This window comes from Leuciscus leuciscus (assembly GCF_965113295.1).
Source record: "Leuciscus leuciscus genome assembly, chromosome: 3".
Lineage (NCBI taxonomy): Eukaryota > Metazoa > Chordata > Actinopteri > Cypriniformes > Leuciscidae > Leuciscus > Leuciscus leuciscus.
In genome coordinates this window covers 34,234,028-34,239,785 of record NC_138727.1, presented here as the reverse complement: position 1 = coordinate 34,239,785, position 5,758 = coordinate 34,234,028, and positions in this window count along the sequence as shown.

The following is a 5,758-nucleotide window of genomic DNA, read 5'->3' as shown; positions in this document are numbered from 1 at the left end:
CTATAATTGAACAAAACATGAAATTGGATCTAACATACAGTACAGTACCGTTGGTCTGATTGACTTCTTTGTCTCAATTGCTATCATAGTACATTGTGACATTGGTGTACCTTTATAAACATGGCCGTCATTTCAAGACCCAAAGCTGTAACTCGCCAATGGTTTTGAATATTGACACCAAACTCTCCGTGTGTCACCAAACGTGACAAGCAATTCAATCACATAAAAAATATTGTATTTATGTTTTTTTTAACCATTTTGTAAAAATGTCTAAAATCGATCACTTTACATTTGGTCTTGATGCTCCATGCCATGTTTGTTTTGCTTCTCATTTTGCCTCTGCTTGGCCCCAGTAATTGCTGCTCGCAGCTATATTTTAGACATATTTTCAATTTTGTATCTAAATGGAGAACAGAAACTTTAAGGTTTAGTTACTAAAATAATAATAATAGGCTATAGGTTTTTCTGTTATAATATCCTCTCCATTTTCATTTTATACCAATTCATTAGAAAAATATCTTCAAATGGCTGAATATTTTCTTCCTCTCAGTAACAACTGTCAAAACAAATTGAGATTCCAGCGAGCAGAGCTTATTAAGCAATTCTGACATGTTGCAGTTTGTGGCTGTTTTTATTATTTGACAGTCTCATGGATCATGCAAGGAAAAACTGTGCAAGTTCACCCCCTTGTGGCTGAAATGGTACATTGCAACACACGTCAACACTGGACTCACATGCACTAAAAAGTACGTTTAGCTACATTTATGTCCTTGACAGACTTTCTATCACTTGTACAAACACATCATTGCTCACTTGCAGATCTCTTTTGATTCAGCGCAGCAATTTCGAGACGCCACACACCGTGTCAGAATTGAACCACCAACGGTTCAAAATGGAGTATGTAACCCTGAGATGTCTGAAGAAAGCACACTTAATTAGACAGCTGCCTCCATCTGAGATATGCATGGTGTCATTCTGGTGAGACGGACATAGGAGTGCAGTAATTTCATGAAGCATGTTACCAGGGCATCTGTGTGAGAGTTACAGTATTGATCCAATGTCTTTCCTAAGGTCAGGCACTGTTGGGAGAATCAGATAATTGGGCATCAGTGTAGATGAATATCACAGTGATGTTTTTGTTCACTGAATAGTGTCCGGTAAGGTGGATAGATTGAGCATGTAGCACTTAAACTTTAAATTTCCCCTTGTTCCGCCTTCACATTATTTCCTGGGGGGAAAAAAAGCTGTTCTGCGAGTCATAAATAATGAAGGTCATCTTCAGATTAGCTATTTGCTATAGTGGTACATTACTCATATGATTAAATAATTTGAGCTTGGTGACAGACCTTAATCATTTAAAAATGTAACAGCTAAAGCCGGATGGTCAGTTATTTTGACTGGAATTAATAATGTATGGCATTCTAATGTAATCAGATTGACACAACGAGTGTACTGACAAGTTACCTTTTTCAAAGAATGTCCATATCCTGAAGTGTTATATGTAATATATATAATTAGGGCAATTCATCAGATGAGCCGCAAGACTCCTGTACTGTTTTCTAATTGATTTCATTTCTCAGCAGCTGGTTTGTTCCATACAGACTGACAGCCTCATTTGTAAACATAATGATAAGTCAATGAATCACCTTCTACCAGTCTGGCTTTTTATGCAGTTTAGTCAATAATTCTTTCTGGAGTTAATTTTAACTGAAACAATGAAAAATAAAATCTGGAGTCTTAGAGTCAGAGTTTTAGAAATATAATTTAGTCTTTAATTAATAGTGATTAAAAATGATAATAGAGTGATACTTATATTAATACTATTTATTATTATTATAATAGTTATTATAACTACTTATTACTGATAAATTATTATTTTAATTAATGTTTATAATAACTATAATTACTTTAAGTAATAATATAGTTATGATTATGCATAATATAAAAGACTAATTGTATTGCAAGAAAGGACTTGCATTGCTTAATGTGCTATTTAGCAATTTTACAATTCACTTAACTGTACACCAATTTAAGGGGAAATGACATACTTTTTTCTTTTATGTTTTATGGTAATGTTTTATGAAGATATAAATGTAGATTATTAAATTGCCATATTTCATTTGTGCTTTCATGTGTTTTAAGTTAAATATTCACACTATTTGATTTTTGCCTGCAAAATAAAGGTACGAAATGCTCACTGGTCAGCAGCAACCTACTGGAGATCAACAAAGCAGTCTTTTAAAAACTCCCAGAATGCCCTCTTTCTCTAAACTGTCTATCAAACCCTTTTGTCAGGTGACACATAGGACTGTGGGCTGAATTTTAATGTAACTCTTTGCCCTGATATATCAACATGTCAGTCTTTTCCTTTCCGCTCGTCACGGTTTGTTTTTCCCAGTCAAACCCTTGTCATTTAAATGCAAAAAAAATCCCATAAATTTGTTTGTGATTTCCTGTCTAGCCTTGTCATGCACAAGCAATCACTGCTTGGTGTCGTGGTGTGTTTCTTCTGGTTTTTAGACAGAAACAGTCATGACGTTTGCATGTTCAAAGGCTTGAGAATCTGCAGATTGTCGTTTGTTGTATTTAATGACATTCGGAATATTTTGTAATATTTTCTATTCTATTCTAGTGTTTTGACAGCATCTAAAGCCATAAAATACTAAGATGGGCTCAGCTGGACGTACCCTGGTTTTATAGGGGAGATTAAAATATGTTCTCTGTGCCAGTGAATGTGTGAAATATTATCCTTTTATATTCTATGCTCATAAACCAGAGGGCAGCATTGATCAGCTGTGCATGCTTGTTAAATGAAGCCTCACTACAAGCCAAGGAAAGAACTGAAGTTCAGTAAACCCCTTTGAATTACATGCGCACTCTGTTACAAATATCATCCTACTATTTCACTCTGACAGTGTATTCAGCCTTTGTTGGCTTAAAGTCATATTGACCTCTGGCCTTTGAGAAAAGAGCCTTTTCCCCTGATGTCTGCCATTTGGAGATGCCTGTTAATTTCAGCACAGAGAGTCTCGGTCAAGATGTGTTACTGCAGACATATGAAAGTCTAATCAGTCTTGACATTTTCAGTTCTTTATCTGTCTTTCCTCTTCTGCATCTCCTCTGTCTGTCTGCTGCTGTGGCGTGAAGGTAAATGAGTCCTCATTAAGTCAATAGTGTGTGTGTGTGTTTGTGTTTTGGTTGGGCTAAGATATGTTTTCACCAGTATACCATTTAGTTTTGCTTCGCCTGGTTGAAAGCACAGCATAAAAAGAAGAGAACATAATTTGATGTATAGTCTCATAACTAATAAGCAAGTCCACCCTGAGATAGGATCTCAAAGAAAAGCAAACCACATTATAAATGTGTTTTCATTTACACAAACTGTCAGATTTGGGGGGGGAAATGTGACAAGAAAGTCCCTCATGAAGTGTAAAATATTTCTTTGAGGCTCCATTCGCTTTCCTGCAAATTTTTCATATACCTTCCTTTTCTCTCTCTGGGAGATGTTAGTCACACAACATTACCTTCCATCACTTCTCATGAGAGTCTTGGCATTTCAGAGTCTAAACTGCTGAAGCAACACAGTGATTAAAACAACAACATAGAAAAAAACAGAAACCGACAGCAACAGAAAGAGTTGCTTTAAAGATAATCTTTATAGAATAGTTCACTGAAAAATTGCACTCAAAATGTTGCTCCAAACCTAAATGATTTTCTTTCTTCCATGGAACACAAAAGGAGTGCATATTTAATGATGCCTCATTTGGATATTTAAACATTACAGTTCAGATCACTTGTTATATATTTATTGTGCAATTATTAATGCAATCAATCAACTGGGAAGTATGGTGATATATAGTTCATTCAGTAACAATATACAATAAGGTTCCATTAGTTACACTAATGCATTAACTTACATTAAATAACAAAGAGCAATACATTTGTTACATCATTTATTCATCTTTGTTAATGTTAGTTAATAAAAACAACATTCGTGTCTGTTCATGTTCATTTACTTAATTAAATAGTTATATTAAATATTAACAGATACAATTTTTGATTTTAATAATAAATGGAACCTTATTGTAAAGTGTTACTGTACATTTCTTTTGTTTTCCTTTTCACCTGGGTTGTCTTGCCTTCTTTTGAGTTATCAAACAAAGTGATCATATGGCTTCAGAAGACTTGGAATATAGTGCAAGAGTCATATTTAATGATGCATTTATGGTGCAGCTCCAGGTTACTATACTATTCACTTCATTTTATAGAAAAGAGCAGCATGAACATCCAACCTGACATCTACAGTAATCTACAGTAGTCTACGAAAGAGAGAAAACTATACTTTTGTCTACTAAAAATTACTGTTTGTTTTTGGGTGAACTATCCCTTTAAATGAACAACTTCTGATTATGTGTCTAACAGATGTCATGAAATCCTTCCTCCCCTTTAGAACAAGGGTAATCAATAGCGAGACTGATGGCAATGAGTGGTGCAAGTATTTGAGCTATATTAAGAAGATGTCATTCCTCATGCCCAAGGGAGCTGAGGGGAGTCCATCTTGTTTGGCGACATTGTATACAGTAATTCTGCCTGAAATCAGAGACGTTACTAGTTGAAATCAAAGCCATAGCCTATATTTCTCACCATTGCCATTTAAACGACTGCTCATATCTTCATTGATGCTTTTTGAGAATCACTATGAACAAAACCGATCATTATCTAAATCTGTTTTGAACATGCAGATGTGTGCTCAAGCATCAGGCTCTTTAAAATTTTCACCTGTGAAAATCAATACTTTTTTTTACAAGAATTTTACATTTACTCTCGTATAGAACAAAATCAACCAATATTTAAATCTTTTAAAGGGATATTTCACCGCTGGAAAGATGAATGTGTATTTAAATTGGGTCATTTTTGTAGTAGAAATGTGAAATTATTTTAGAAGTTGGTGCCTTCTAGACTGAGAAAAGCCAGAAAATGTATTTTTGGCTCATGTGGATGAAAGACAACAACTCCCAGAATGCACTTGCTTCGCTGCCCTACGAGGCCACTCCCAAGCCACGCCTACCAGTTACAGAGGGCAGTATCGGAAGAAATTATACAACTAGCTGACTCGAAATTGAAAAAACGTCATTTTATCATGAGATCCCACCCCTCTATGGGCGGGATGAAAACATGCGTAACTAGCTCCTACTACTGGCTGTCTCTAGCCTCTGGCCAAAAAAGCCTCAGAATAACGCAAAATGACGATTTTTGCGTCATCTGAGTTTTTTTTCCAGACACACAATACAGAAATCTCTCGTCTCAGGGGGACATGAGGGAGGGAAGCACGGTCATTCGAAAATACTACCGGGTTTCTACTGATACAAAGCTTAATGCTAATCGGTGAAGTATCCCTTTAATTACCTTGAACGCTCAGACGTGTATCCGAGTCAGTGTATGCATATGTAGACAACACTATAAATTAAATGTAGCTAGATCTAAATCCAAACCCAGGCCCAGATCTGGCCCACACCTGGTACACTTTGAATCCACATGTACCAGATGTGGCCCGGATCTGGGCCGACACTATGTCGCTGTCTGGGAAGGAACACTTAGATCATCATCATATATTTCGTCATATCACTCAACCCTATAATAAAGCACTAAGGCATTATAGACATAACAGTATGACTTTCTGCAAAGCCGCTTTGAAATGATGTGTGTATAGTTAAAAGTGCTATTTGACTTACAATACATAAAATGACTTTATACACAC